The sequence below is a fragment of the Vicugna pacos genome, chromosome 7 (genome assembly GCF_048564905.1).
Source record: "Vicugna pacos chromosome 7, VicPac4, whole genome shotgun sequence".
Lineage (NCBI taxonomy): Eukaryota > Metazoa > Chordata > Mammalia > Artiodactyla > Camelidae > Vicugna > Vicugna pacos.
The window spans coordinates 22341965-22358311 of NC_132993.1; the positions used below are offsets into that span (position 1 = coordinate 22341965).

The window sequence follows — 16347 nt, forward strand, 5'->3', positions numbered from 1 at the left end:
ATGTGGGAAATACAGTTATAACATAGATGATGGATAGATAGATGGATAAAGATATCAGAGGATATCTTTTTGACATCAGGGTATGAAAAAAACAATGGATTGGACCACTTGAAATTAAAGATCTTCTGAATGATTGAAGATCCCCCCAAACAAAGGTAAAGCTAGGCCACATGCTGGTAGAAAGTATTGGCATATATGTCAGACCAAAGACTCCTAGAAGTTATTTTTGAAAAGGTAAAAATGATAGTCAAATAGAAAGATGGGCAAAGAAGATGAATGACTAGGTCCCACATTGAAGAGGAAATCCAAAGAGCCAGGGCGTGTATGAAGGCGTGCTAAATCACACTAGTGAGTAATCAGGAAAATGTAAACCAACAGAAAAGTGAGATGCCGGCTTACTTTTACCTGACAGGAAAAAGAAAAAAAAATCTGATAATGCCAAGTGTGAAAGAGCAAGTAGGAAAGCAGTGGGAGTGAAAGGTGGTCAGCCTTTTTGAAGAGCAATTTAGTAATCTCCGGTAAAGTTTAAAGTACATGTATTCCGTGACTTAATAACTCTGCTCTAGGTAAATGCCTTGGAGCAACTTTTGCATATATATTCAAGGATTTCATGCAACACTGTTTACAATATCAAAAACTTAAGAAAAATTCAAATAAACCTTAGTATAGAAATGGATAAATTCTGAAGCATGCATAAAATAGATTATTCTAGAAGTTAAATAAATTAACTGAGTAAAATAGAATATTCTAGAAGTTAAATAAATTCACTGAATTTCTGTTGCTCATTCAGCAGGTATTTGTTGAACATCTACTATATGGCAAGCACTGTTTATGTGCTCAGGATGCATTATTGAACAAAAGAGAAAAAAGTCCCTCTATTTTGCTTATAGTCTGATGGTAAGAAGACAACATATTATAAACAAAAACGCAAGAGTAAATTTAATAGCATGTTCAAAGTTGATAAGTGCAATGGAACAGATTAATCAACAGTAATAGATTTTGAAGTCGTATCTTTGAACAGATAAAAGAAGATTTACGGATACATATAAATGGGGTAAAATATGAAAATATTACTGAATGTGCACCAGATTCCCAGCCTAGTGGCTGACTCTGAAGAGAGAGTGGGAGGGAAATGGGATTTCAGAAATACAAATTACTTTATTTGTAGCTTTTTTCAAATAATAGAAAAAAATCTGAAGCAAATATGACAAAATGTAATTTTTAAATTTTAGATGGTGGGTACAGAGGTGTTGCTATATTTTCCTTTGTACTTTTTTTGGTACATTAAAAGAAACGACTGAATAAGAAAAAGTCCAATGCACAAAAGCAGACAGTGAATGTTAGCCTTTGCTGCTCTCATTGTGAAATTGTTCCTATTTAATTCTCTGCCCACAGCATTATTTAAGGCCTTAAATAACCTGCAGCCGGCCTGACTCCATTCCCGGCTGGACTCTGCCACTGAATTAGCTCTACTGCCCTACTTGACGTGAAGGGATTTGGTGTTTTGAGTCAGACTTTTTTTTACTTAAATTAAATTCCATGGCAATTACTTGCTGTTTTTTTTTTTTCAAAGCTAAACTCTAGTTCTAAAGAGTACCTACAGAGAGACACTATATGCATAATTTAGGTAAATTGCTAGTGAAAGATTTGTTTTAATTACTTTTAATATCTAAATGGTACTAGGACTTTAAATAGACTCCATTTGAAGTCCCACGTGGAGACGTAAATGTGCCTTTCTAAGCTTGCTTACTCCACCGTGAAGCATGTTAGCCATCCAGGGCGGCAGGTAGAGGTAGGGGAGGATGGGCTGCCCACCCTACATTGGGGACAGGAAATCTCCAGCTCTTTAGCTTGCTTGGGCTTCAGAGAGGGGGTATATGTGGAAGTATCTCTGTGTGTGTGTGTGTGTGTGTGTGTGTGTGTGTGTGTGTATAATACAGACGTATGTATGCATGCTTGTGAGGGTGCGGTACCCAAGGGAGTAATTTCAGAGGAGAAACAGAGGAGTTCTGAGCTTCCTCTCCCTCAGGCGCCATCACATCATCATGGATACACTGCTTGCCTCTCCACTCTGAGCAAGGGGTTGGCACGGCTCAAGAAAGTTGGGCCCTAGGAAGGGTTTAAAAGAAGACATTTACCATGGCACGTGAAAAGGAGAAAGAACAGCAATGAAGCTTATCTTCAACACTCTCCAACTCTCCTTTCAGGACCGTGTGTTCCCTCATCTCTTGCAACTTACGGCGACTGCTCTTCCAGAAGCCCAGTGCCTTGCCTTGTCGCTGGCTGCCCAGCATTTCCTTCAGCTGACTCCGGAGCCACCTATTTTGAATGGATTTTATCTTTTAAATGATTCCTTTTTTTCCCCTTCTCACAACCTTATCACCCCTTGTACCTTTCCACTTCATCTCAATCAAAACAACTGCCCCTCTGTGTCTTCACTTCTGTTTCTCAGCTCTTTCGTCTGGGTAGAATGCGCGTCCTTGCTTTCTGGTGCTCCGCTTGGCCAGGCTCAGATGTCAACTTGTTGTGATCCCATTATTTATACGGCAGCCACTTCTTTTTCCCTGGAAGCTCTTTTTACATGACCTCTATTACCACAGCTCACACTTTGTACTATAATTGCCTGTTGGTACATTTAAGTTCCTCTCTAATCATGGAGAAAACATTTTATTAATCTGTGTTTCCCCAGCACATAGCATACTGCCTGATAATAGGTACTTAATGAATGAATGAACAGAAACTTCCATTTTATCAGTATCAGGAAGACATCTTAACTGAGGTGATACTGGTTTGGGGGAGCCTGCATGTTGTATATTTCTGCCCTCTCTCCCTAACTATTATACTGCACTGGCATTTTATGGGCAAGTAAAATGAAATGCCTCAGCTTCTTCCCTCCTACAGATGCAACCCTGCCCTGAAACCTGCTGATCCCAGTCCACTGTCTCTGCCCCACTTTGTTTCCCCATTTTTGAGGTCAACTCTCTCTGGATTCTAGGGATCTCAGAAGAGCCTCCTTGCAACTTTCTGCAGTGGGTGATCCACCTCCCTCCTTTACCTGACCACAGACATGCTAATTACAGTCATTTACAGGAACTACTTTCATTTATTATTAATCACCATAGAACTCCATAATTCAATATATGTGCCATTATTTATTCCTCTGACATGAATTGAACGTCTACTCTCAGCCCCTGTGCTGGAGATTGTGCTGGTATTGGAGATACAAGGATAGAATTTGCATGTCGGATGATCTTGGTTGCATTTTGGTTTTGACTGGAATCTGACAAATCCTTTATTCAGGCAAATTTGTTTTTTATGCTCTTTTCCTCACGTAGCATGTTAGAGAGCTCATAGCTTTAAAAAACAGACATTTGCAGTCTCCATCCAGAGGAAAGCAGGCTGGCTCAAAAGATGTGGGGCTGAGTGAGCCTGTGGGGTGTGGTAGCCATACCCCAAACACCTTCTTTGATCTTCCCACTCCAGGGTCAGCCAGCTAGGCTGTACCACCAGCTGCTTCCTGCTTTGGAAGATCCTCAGCATGGTTATCACTGTCATCATTAACATGATTAATTTGGGTGGCTAGCCTGTCTTCTCACATGGAAAAAAGACAATTATTTTGCAGGACAAGTATTTTCCATGTGGCCAGAATTCTTTAGTCAATGGTATCTAACTACACTGGTTTTTCACTCTATAGGGCCTGGAACAATATTTGCGTCTGAAGGGAAAAGAGAATGTTTGGGAACTTCACGTGGTAGCCAAGTTGGAAAACTGTCTATGGGCATTTGTGTTGTCTGATTGATTGGAAGGGCCTTCCTGAACTGTCCAGACCCATGGAGGCCTTCCAGCCATGAGACTGCACTGCTCAGACTTCCAGATGTAGGAGTGTCATAGCTGACAAATCCAATTGCTGTGCTGTAAGATCCATCACTAATGCTACCTGTAAGAGGTTCTCCCCCAGTGACCAAGCATGGCAGGGGAACCAAGGCAGCCCCTTTCTGGGAGATATAGGAGTCTTCTATGGCCTCGACAAACTCGCCCTAGGCCCCACTACTGTCTCAGACTTTCCATCCACCCTTCCTTCTCTTTCTCTTTCACTCAAGGTCAGACCAGCTTTGTGGGCTGAGGGTCCTCCCAGCCTCCACCAGCTCCCTCCTCATTCCCTCTTATAGGAGTTTTCCATAATGTTTTAGTTTGCTAGGTCTGCCATGCAAACCATTTATTTTCTTGCAATTCTGGTGGCTGACAGTTGGAGATCATGGTGTTTCAGGAAGGGCTGATTTTTTTTTTTTTTCCAGAGGCCTCTCTTCTTGGCTGGGAGATATCATCTCCGTGCGTCTTCATGTGGTCTTCCTCCTGTGTCTGTGTCCTAATTTCTTCTTATGAGGACACCAGTCCTATTGGATTAAGGCCCATCCTAATGATCCTGTTTTAACTTAGAGACCTTTTAGCTTCTTTAAAACTCTTTGGTGTCTTTAAATATCTCCAGATGCAGTCACATTCTGGGGTCCCCAGGGTTAGGACTTCAACATACGAATTTTGAGGGGACACCATTCAGCCTATAACACCTAAAAAAATTCTTTCACATGTAATCCTGTCTTGGTGTTTGCTTTTTTGGAGGACATGGGCCGACACACCCAGCCTTCCCGCTGGTCTCGTGGGGCTCAGATTGCAGTGTGGTGACTTTGCTAAGCCCCTGGGGCGCTAGAGCAAGTGCAGTAAGAGCGCCTCTTGTTCACTAGTGGTTTTGGTGAGTTCCCAAAATCTTTGGCTTTAACTCAGACTTTCAAACATTTCACTCACTTTCACTATGTACAATGTAATAAATTTTGCTATGGTTATTGCGATTATATGAATTTACTAACAACTATCATTCATTTTAGTTGTTCTCTGACCAAGCAGTCATTATTTTAGTAGACAAACCAAGATGAAGAAATACCTTTCCTCAACCTACTACTTTATATAAGCAAGGAATATAAAGTTTGGTTGTGTCATTCACCATTGATGATTTTGTTATTCCACTTTAACAATGTATTATTTTTATTATTATTTAAGTTTTAGAGGCAGCTTTGTGGCTTCTGGATTTTTCACTGGCTTTTTAAAAATTAATCATCAAGATATGAATATATATTTCTATAGGTAAATAAATAAAATAATGTTTTAAAGTTCTTTATAAGAGTTCATTCAAAGCTTATTTCATTATAACATAATGGGTACATTAATATGAAATAAAGAGTTCTTTAAAGGCTTGACTATTTTCTATGTCACAGAAAACAACTTTTCTGCCTAGAGTGGAATGTCCTTCCACCAAATTCCTATGCTAGATTTTCTTTACAGCTAAGTTTAAAACCCACATTCTTTAAAACCAGATTATTGCAAATCATCTCCACTTTTCTGTAAATCATATGTCCTGTAACCTTCTCACGTATCGTCTTAGATTTTTCTCTCATGGTTTCAGATATGTATGCAAACTCTGATCCCCATAGTGAGATTATTAATTTCCAGGCATCTCTTGCTGTGTTATTTAGATGATAAGGGAAAAACAAAGGGAGTATAAGATATGGTTCCTGTCAATGTCTCCTTTAATGCTGGAAATTGTAAGCAGCAAATCTTGGGACCCAACTTACAGGAAACAACTTTTAGCATGCAAATCAAATGCAATTTATAATAAAATTAATAATATATATGCATACTGCCATCCTACTTATTTTGCTTATGGTAATTAGTCATAAATGGTAAATATATTTCATATATAACTGTAATTGCCATTTCTTTTACACAGTCAAGGCATTTTTTCAGATTTTCTTCTTTTTATTAATTCCTAGGTATATATTAAATACATCAGAGTTGGCAGATTTTGCTGGTAGTATGTATGGTGTAATTTTAAACACAAACACACACACACACACACACACACATAACTGGAATTCAGCATCTGTCTAGCCATGGTTCCATGGGAGCCCTGTGCTCTGTGGGGCTGAGACACTCTTGTTCAGTCTCTGCTTCTGGAAGTTCCCTTGTCTGTCTCTCTGTCCTCTCATTTATGAGGTCCTGATAGCTCCTTGCTTACTTCTGTTGAAGTCATGAGGCAGTTGGAACCTGAGGCTGGGGCTAGTAGATGCAGCAGAAAGTCATGCTTTGAGAAAAAGGAGGCAGGTAGTGTTGTTAAGATGCCAGTTAAGGTTTTGGCATGAAGTGGGATAAGGACATAGCAAGTAGAGATGAAGGGACTATCATTTCATAGTCTTTGGGCAGAGAAGGAAGAAGTAGGAGCTGGGGGCTTGGGGGACTTAGATGAGTGGGAGGCCTGGGCTTTTGCCTTGCTGACAGAGCTTGGAAAATTCAGTGAGCCGCTATTCTGCAGGGCTTCAGCAAGTCCTGGGAGGCTGCTTCTGGAGCTTGTGCATTCATTCAAGCAAAGGTTTATTTCCTGCAATCCAAGGACCAGGGTCCAACTTCAGATATTCAGGAGCTCCTGGATATGCACTCAAGCATTGTGGATGAGGGTGTCTATTTTTCTGGAGAGATCTATGCTTTTAGCAAAGAGGCCTGTAACTCAAAAAATGGTTAAAAAACCATTTCACCATCATGTGAAAATTTTTTAAAAATCTGTTTTTGAGCTGATGGTGTTGAGCAAGGGGTAGAGAAGGGCATGAAAGCACTAATGGTTGGGACTGGGGAAGACTGAGAAAAGCAGAGGTGCAAGCAGTATTCCGTCTCCTCTCTGAGGGTTTATCCTTCTGTTTATCTATTTTAAATTAAAGCAGGGGGAAAAGGAGAAGTAAACGCGATCATTAAATAGAATTAGGGAGAAGAACATGACCACAAAACTTGTTTACTTGCTTAGGATAGGTCACAAATTCAGCTCTAACCAAAAAGGGAAAACTAGTTTGTTAAAAAAGTGCCGTAGGGTCCATAAGAAAAGATAAAACTATTGCTTTGGAAGAAAGTTCTGTCCTTGGTACTGAAACCAAAAAGGACCCTCTCTCAAGAATTTTAATGAAAGGGACTCTGCAGTGTAAATGTCTTCACAACCTCCTAACTGTGGACCCATAGTTGAATCCCACAGAGGTTGCTGTTTGTCAAGTTGCCATTTGGTTTGGTCAATAACAGCCAAATATGTGACCCTAATGGGTTGATACCGTGGGAGTCCAACGGCCCAGTTCCCTGCTTCTCTTGCTTTTGCAGAGGGCAGTAGATTTTCTAGCATGTGGAGAATACATGTGCCTCAAACAGTCTTGTCAGATAAAGGACTCCTTCCACCTAGATGATGAGACATATTGAGTAGCTATGTGTTTGCATTAAGATCGTGGATTCTATGTTAAGACTCATATGCCTTAACAATTATACTAGGGAAAGGGTAAACACCTTCTTCGGAAAACCGAGGAGCTTTTGTTAGAATATATGCCTGGACAGGAAATTTCCCCACTTCCACTAAGATGGATCCAAGGGAGATTTACTATCTGTATCATCATAACCATGCTCCTTAACTTCTCCAGGCCTGACTTTCTTAATATATTAGATGTCCTTTTACCAACTGAGTGAAATAAAGAACATTGGGCAGCTTTTACTTACCATTTATTATTCAGTTGACCACCAAAAAGTCCTCCATAACTTTTGGACACAGTTTAACAGCTTAACAGATATACTGGTCCAAATCCCAAAGAGTTTGACAATCTTTTTTGTAGGTGACACAAAAAATATACTGATAAATACAGAGCAAGCCAGAAGATTTAATTGAATGCTCAAATATCTGGGGTAAACAGTAGAGGAAGTCAGAAGGAGAAAATACCTGTCAGATTGTCATAGAAAACTTTGTGGAATGTGTGGCCTATGTAATTGGAAGAGGGAAAGGCTCAAGTGGAGAGAACAGAGTAGAGGAGTCATCTGACGGGTGACCACTCCCCATCGGGAAACAGTGCAGCATCTTGGAGGAGAGCACTTAACTAAACTTTTTTATAGGACCCTCCAGATAGGATGAAACAAATAATGTTTAGGGATTAAGAAATGGGACAGATTTCTATTACAACCCAAAGGCAGCTTGCCAATAGCCATGTCATTGACTGATTCCCCACATTATACAGACCCCAACACTGAAAAAGACTCTGAAAGTAGAAGATGGAAAGGAAGCTGCCTGTGCCCTTTGAGCCAAGAGCTCAGTGTGTAGTGACGGAGATAGACCTGTTACTAGGTAATGACTCTGCAGATTGTAGAAATGGGAAGTGAGATTTGTGAGCGACTGCTCCAAGTCGCCAAAGGAGACCAGGGAGAGCAGACATGGTACAGCAAAGTGACCAGACGATGAAACACACCAGTCAATCACTCAGTTAATGTAGGCAAACAACAAGGGCTTGAGTAAATGTTTCACTAAATTGATGAGTTGCTTGAGGGCATCGACGTAATCAAATGTTTGCTGGCATATAGACACAGCCTTAACAATGCAAATATTATTATAATCCCTTGGCTTTGAAATGATTTGATGGGATCATCCAAGGAATCTGGGCTCCTAGTATTATCCAGCCTTGTTTTGACTTTCGGCCCCATTGTGAGAAGAGAATTGTTTTTTATGGACTATCACTTGCTGTCTAAAATACAGCTCAGCAAATATTTCCAACATTGACATTATTTCTATGATTTAAAAAGATATATTTGAAATCTCTTTTTGAAAGCTAAAGTTCTTTGCCTGGCTGTTCACTGGAAATTGAACTAAACAAAACTGCTTTAGTTTATGACCATAACCACCTAGGTTCTACTTTTAAAGCTCTGCAGATATTTTTTTCCCTCATATTCACCTTAACCAAGCACTTTTAAAAATGACTTGAGTGAAAGTTCAGAGTTTTATGGGCTTACTTAACAGTAGTCTATTTTTAGGATATTCAGTTCTTTTCTTTTCCAAAAATCCAATTCTGTCTCCATGATCCACTCTACAGCAGTGTTCAAGGTTATGTGAGGGATGGAGTGAGTGCAATTTTGCTTTTATTCCCTGGAGCTTGTACCATACACTGCACGGTGAAATACTGGATTTATGGAAGGTCAGGGATGTACCTCTGTGACGTAGATTGTGTAACCAATTTTGTAATCAGACTCTGCAGCCTCCTGGTCTGAGCTTGAGTCAACAACAAGTACAAAGTACTAACCTTGCCATTCTGGGCTTGTTATGGAGAAGGACAGGAGAAGGAGCAAGGAGAATTAGGGTTAGGAGGGCAGAGTGACTGTTGATTGTACAGTTGGGATAGTGGCTTTACCTCTTAAGTTTATTTCAGGGGTAAAATGCCTGTAGTAGGCTCAGATTATAAGGTCTTTAATATGGGCATTTTTCTCACTGTCTTTGCAATCACATGATCGGTTTAGGGACTATAAACTCAAATGCTTCTAGAGGAGGGGCCAGATGTATAAATGTATCACATCAGATCAAGTGTGATACAGTAGGGAATAGTATTGCTCCTGGCCAACTGGAGAAGTTACACTCATTTGCGCAGAACAGTTAAGGCTTTTCTGCAGACTGATTTTGGCTACTGAGCAATGCCAGTTTGCAGCTCCTGAATTAAAGTGCATGAGAATAAAATATACTTATGAGGAACTGATGAAGAGATTTGCAAATTAATTATGCAGCAGTGTCCCTGTGTAGCTCGCCTTCTGTGTCCACCTCCAATTTGACTAAGGGAATGAGGAAACAGTGAATAGGAACATTCCATCTTGGAAGTTCAGAATTTTCATTCTCTTAGAAAACTATTCCATTAGACCATGGCAATGAATCTTCCAAGCTTTAAGTTTTGTGGTATGTCTTCTAGACAGCATAATTTGTGATGCACAGTTAGTGCTTATGGGGAAATAATTGAGTAGATTAAAAGCAATGTGTTTACACATGTGATTTTTAGCTTTCATTATTAATGGGGTCTATTCTTTTTAATGTATGTGTCCAGAATTTATATGAGGGAGGATGGTTGTGTGGGTCATCAGTACTGTACTTCTGAAAACTTAGAAGTTGTGGTTTAATGTTTAGGAAAGTCCCTTCTAGCTAGAGGTTTGTAGGAGAAATGCACATTTTCTTTATAGTTAATAAAATGCCCTGATTATGCACATGGGTTTTGGAGACAGAAAACCCAAGTTCTTAGGTTTAAATTTTGGTTCCAGCATTTATGGCTTGCACAACCTTCGGCAAACTACTTAACCTATTTGATCTTAAGTTTCCTCATCTATAAAATGGAATTTTTATAAAGCTTAAATGAGGTGGTGCAGATAAAATAACCAGATCAGTCCATGGTCCATAATAGGTTCAATGAAAGCTTGATATTGCTATAATTATAATTAATATTATTAGAGATACAGGTGTTAAAATCTGATATAAGGGCCATGGAGATTATTTGCAGTCTCAAAGATGATATAAGGCTAAAATATAGAACTTTGGGAAAAACAGGGGAAAAAATGTTTTAGTTCATGGAAGATGAGGCTGAAGAAAGAGTATATTGTTTTTCAATAGGATCAAAGCATATGCTACTTGGTTCTGTAGGTTAAAATAATTTGAAGTTGACATAGAAGAATATTTTAACAATTTTTGGGTAGGAAAAACATTATAAAAAAAGTAAAAAGACAAGCAACAGACTAGGAGACAAAAACTGAAACACATAAATCAAAAAAGGGATTACTGAATATAAATAAGTTATCTCTACATTCAATTAAAAACAACATCTAGCAAATAAAAGCACAAAACCATGTGGAGATAATTCACATGTGAACAATGCTTACTCTCACTGTGGTCAAGAAAATATATTTAAAACAAGTTACCATATTGGCAAAAAAAAAAGAAAAAAAAAAAAAAGAAAGGCTTTAAGGTAATTTCTAGAGCCCTGCTGATTAGGGATATTTGCAGTAGCTTTTGAGAGACGTTTTGGATCCAAGCTCTCCAGATTGTGCAGCAAAGATCTGTCCCAGTTCAGCCTTTGGTAGAAATAAAACAACAACAACAACAACAAAAAGCAAAATCAAAATTTAAAAATAGTAAACTCTTATCCTTCTCACCTTATAGAAAAAAACCGCAAGTGCTTTCTCTTATCCCCTCTCATACCCAGATCTGGATGCCATCCAAATTGGGAAAAGTGGAGTTCTGAGACAGGAACAGATGATTTGAGGGCTAAATGGTCTTTTTATATTTTCTTAAATTTCCCATGTTCGTGCATAGTTAAAGATTTGGGCTATTTATCTCCAGTGGGAATTAAGATTACTATTGATTTTCTTAAGTACCCTAAATTGAGGCTGTAAATGAACCTTCACAAGGTACATGGCTTCAATTTTCATTAAGAAGCATTGCTAGAAAGATGGTAGGAAGAGTGTTTTTGGTGGTAGCCTGCAGAACTCAGGTGTTGCAGAGTGCATCCCGGGTGAGTGATGGGCAGAGGTGGAGCACTGTCTTTCTGAAATGCTGCTAGAGGCCAGGCAAGTAACAGTGAAAATGAGTTGGATGTGATAGGTTTGACTGGCAGGAATCCTGGAAGAAGTAGGGATGCACAATCAGGGGAAATGCTGAAGCAGAAAGGGTGAGACCTGTCAGAGCTTGTCTGTGAGGTCTAAGTTCCTGAGAGGAGTACAGTGGTGTTGACATGGGCTCACAGTGCTGGACTCTGAAACTGTAGCTTTGAAAAATGCTGGACTGTAAAATGTCTGGTTTTTTTTTTTTAAGATTTTAAATTTAGAATAAGAAATAATGAAGGAATAGGCTCACTACTTAGAGATGCTGGTATAACAAGATAGATTATGGAGAAAAGGAAGAAAACTCAAAACTTAATTTTCTTCTATTTCATGCTTTCCAGCAGAGCAAATTATCTTCAAGTTGGGAAAGGGCAGGCCAAGTAATATAAATAATATGAACAACTAGTTAATTCCTGATGTGGACTGAATTATATCCCTCCAAGATTCATAGGTTGAAACTCTAACTTTCAGTGTGATAGTATTTGGATGTGGGGCCTTTGGGAGATAATTAGGTTTAGATGAGGTCATGAGGGTGGGGCCCTCATGATGAGATTAGTGCCCTTGTAAGAAGAAACACCAGAGAGCTTGCTCTGCTTTTGTCTCTTTCTGTCATGTCACAGGCCATCTGCAAACTAGGAAGAGAGTCCTCACCAGAAGCCAACCATGCTGTCCTCCTGTTCTGGGGCATCCAGCCTCCAGAACTGTGAAAAAACAAATTTCTGTTGTTTAAGCTACCCAGTTGGTGGTATGTCATGGCAGTCTGAGATGACTAATACAATTCTTAAGAGAGATGAGGAGGCAATGGAAGAAAGTCTATGTATCGTCAGTGCTCTGGGCTCAGACAGAACTTCCCCAATACTAAAGGAATATGAAGATTTGACCCTGGAAATGGGGGGCAGGGGAGTTCTGCAAGCATTTACGGAGCTTAAGAGGAGCATGAAGATGGACAGACAATCCAGATTTTCAAAAAGGTACAAAGATTTTTGGAAGATCAGAACAGCAATATTTATGTTAATCAGAATAGTCTGTGATGGTTTAGAAACGAATTCACTGGTTCTTTTTATGAGGAAAAGAAACAAACTGTATACATATCATACAAACTTAAACATATCTTTGAGGTTAAGGTGAGCTTACCTGTAGATCATGGGACTGTTGTAGATACCACATTTTTATTTCTCTAGAGTATTTCTTAAAAGCTCTAGAATTTTACAAAAACAGGTGGTGGTGGTCTGCAAGAGGGCAACATTAGGTAGATGAGGTGGATTTGCAGGTGGGTGAACAACCATATGCAAAAAAGTGCCCATCCAAATGGACACCCCTAGAACATGCCAGAGCTCTGACTCGGCTCCATCCTCTGTAGATGATTGAAAAAACTGGCGTCTAAGTGAAGACATAGCAAATACGTTTGTCATCTTTGCAGATACTAACAAACTGAATATTTCAGTATGATATCCAGATTTATAAAAAGCTCTGGAGACTGGAACAAAAGGGCAAAAACAAAAAGGAGAAAAGTTATGGGGCTAAATGTAAGATGGAACATTTCCATGTGAAAAACTTAAGCCAGTGTAGGAGGTGAAGGTACGACTTGCGTCCATAAAATGAAAATCTGAGGTATACTGACCACACTTGTATCATGAGCCAATTATGTGGACTCTCTGCTGAAAAAAATTTACCGCACACAGCAAATGCCCAAATACTAATGCAAGTGTAATCTGCATTAACAGAACAAAAGCATCTAGCTCTCAGGAAGTGCTAGTCTGACTGCTCCTCACTGGTAGACCACTTAAAATATTTTTTTTTGGTTGGGGGAAGTAATTAGGTTTACTTATTATTATTATTATTATTATTATTATTATTATTATTATTATTATTATTATTATTATTATTATTATTATTATTTAACAGAAGTATTGGGGATCGAACCCATGACCTCATGCATGCTTAGCATGCACTCTATCTACCACTGAGCTATACCCTCCCCTGGGGAGAACACTTCTTAAATATAATATTAATGCTTTGAAAAAGGACAGCCAAGGTGATCAGTGGGTCTGGAATCCATGCAGCATGAGATGCTTGGAGAAGAAAAGGAGGCAGAGCCATCATTTCTATTGGGGATGCCATGAAGAAAAAAAAGGGGTTATTCTGTTGTATGGGGCAGAAATACGTAAAATGGACGCACATATTTTTGATTTCAAACCACTATGGCTCTTCAGTATGTTATGGGCTTCATTATGATGTAAATTCTTATTTTAGAAGCGTCCAAAAAACAGGATTCATTTACCAAATCTTTAATGAGCGCCTACTAGGTTTCAAATGCTTTCCTGGGTGCTGAGGGTAAACCAAAATGGTGCAGATTGACAAGGGAATGAGCTGAGACTGACAGAGAGCAAACCATTACAGAGCAGTGGTATTTCCCCCTTTAGCACTGGAACCGGGGCTTCAGCTCAGAGCTGAGGACCTGAAGAACTAAGTGTGCCTCTACATTCAAGGCGCTCCTGCTCCCCAGAACAGCCCTCCAGCAGTGCTTACTGAGAGGCACCAAATAAGGATGAGCCTTACAAATACGCTCACTCTCACCAGTTCATATGAGAAGACTTGAAGGGGGTGGGAATCAGCAATTCGAGGAGTGCACATTCGGAGCCTGGCTGTCCCCTTCCCTCCGCGTGATGGAGGTAGGAGGGCCTTTTCTCTCTTTCAAGCCAGGTGAGCAGGGCTCTGAGTGAACTAGCATTGGGGGTGTCTTCAGAATGGAGACATGCTTTAGTGGAGCAGGGGATGGGAGAAAATACTGTCATTTTCCAAAAGTCAAACAGGACTGAGAGAGAGGGGAGGGAACTTCATGGAACTCTTTTCTTCTCCTGGATGTGGTGGGTGAGACTGAAGTTCTCTGAGAGTCCAGTGTTTGAGAAAGTTGAAGGAAAGAAAAGAAGTGGGTGAAAAGAATGGTGTTCACTCCACTGTCTACCGTAAGACCCTGTGGTCTAGCACACGAACAGAGTAGCTTTGAGTTAACTTTGTGATGGGTTTTTGAAAATGAAGGGGGCCAAATCTTTAATACCCAAGTGAGACAGCTCTTAGCCCAAAGTGGATGAAAAGCCATGGATTTTGGCCAAGATGCCATAAGGGACTTGTTTCTTCTCAAGAAAGGGGAGGTGGTGGGTGACATGGCACTGTTTCATATTTATATCCCCAAAAGTGGAGATGTCTCCATAAATTGGTTACATTAAAAAAAGTCATAGGGAGAAGTGAAGCAAATAAAATAGAATGGATATTAGAGTAAGATGCAGGGGCAGGGGGATGGCAAGACAGAGATTTTCTAGATTCTGGGTGAGGAGGCATTCCCCTGAGGAAGTACCCACTGAGCTGAAATCTTTGTAGAAAGAAGGACCTGGCCACATAAGACACGAGTGGTGAGCTCTGTAAGGAAAGGTGACCTGCAGGTGCTAAGGCCCTGAGGTGGGAACAGGCTTGGCCAAGGCAAGGAATAGAAAAAGGCCAGTGTGACTGGAAGGAGGGAAGATGTGGCATGAGACAAGGACAGAGGCTAGTTCCTGTGAGGCTTTGTAGCCCGCAGGACAAAGTTGGGTTTTATTCTTGGTATGAAGTCAAGTCTTTGCAGGGTTCATTCAGGGGAGGGACGTGGTCTGATGTACGTATTAGACGATTTTTGAGGGCTGGATGCAGAATGGAGAGAATGAGGGCAGAACTGGAAGCAGGGAGACCAATTCAACAGCAACTAGCTCTATTTTCTCAAAATAGACAGAAAAGTATTAAATTTCTATTGTTGGTGTCATCATTAATGATGACTTGAGAAAAGATCGGGAAAACACTGGGAACTCCTGCTGGCCAATGCTGGACAGCTCTCTTTCCCTTTCAGTTTAATAGCAATTGCAAAACATTTACTATTAAAATATTAATGGCTGCCACGTATTGAGCGCTTAGTCTGTGCCCTGCCCTGTGCTGGTCTTATTAATTATTCTTACCTTATTTAATCCTCACAAGAATAAGCACCAGAAATGCTGTAGAAGGTGGCAGGTGCTAATAACCAAATCTAAGACTTGAGAAGCTATCAATTTAGTCAAGCAAATGATTAGCCATGCGGTGACTTAAAACCAATTCCATATTTGACTAAATTCCATCCTTTTAAACAACTACTTTATTTACAGTCCTAGCCTTGGAGAAGAGACTTGCATATCAAAAGGGACACTTGAAATATTCTTCTCTCAGATGCAGAGATATTTTGAAGTCACAAGCATGGTCAGGAATACATCTCAGAAGAATTCCCAAATCGTTTGTTAAAATGCCCTTCAGATGTCATGGTTTTTAATATTCTGATGTTATGGTAGATAGAAAAGCCACATTGAGACCCACTATTTATGGAGGGCCTCACTTTAATGAGCAAACAAGATTCCGTGGAACTGTGCAAACATTGAATGAGGGATGACCATGGATTTAAATTGGAAATTTTTTTTTTGTCAGCCAAGGAGAGTTTCTTGGTCTGTCTCCATGAATTCAATTTTACAGTTTTTACTTGATGAAATGATCAAAGCCTTTTGCTTCTGAGCGAACATTCCTTTGAAATGTAAAATTAATAGTTTAAAACTTGAAGGAGAAATAATCATGGTTTTAGATTTCAGAAGGTGGCCAGTGGTTGTGACTATTGGAAAGAGAAATTTCTGTTTAAAAATCACGTTTCCAGGTTTAGAAATTGACCTGTCTTTTTTTCTGTAGAGGTAGAAGGTGTTCTCAGCATTTGTCCCCTTTGCATAGAGACCCTGTGGTACTAGAAACAGCAGGAGGGGTGTTGACATAAATTGATAATGAAGACTTAAAAATATGTTTTGCCATTGTAAGAAACTATAAATAATGGATGAGTAAACAAAA

At 39.7% G+C, this 16347-nt stretch overlaps 1 protein-coding gene across 3 annotated transcripts in view; it reads left to right on the forward strand.

Annotated features, from left to right (window-relative positions):
- Positions 1-16347, forward strand: part of GRM8 (glutamate metabotropic receptor 8) — a 680033-nt gene that overhangs the window by 193331 nt on the left and 470355 nt on the right. The gene's annotated exons all lie outside the window — the stretch shown is intronic.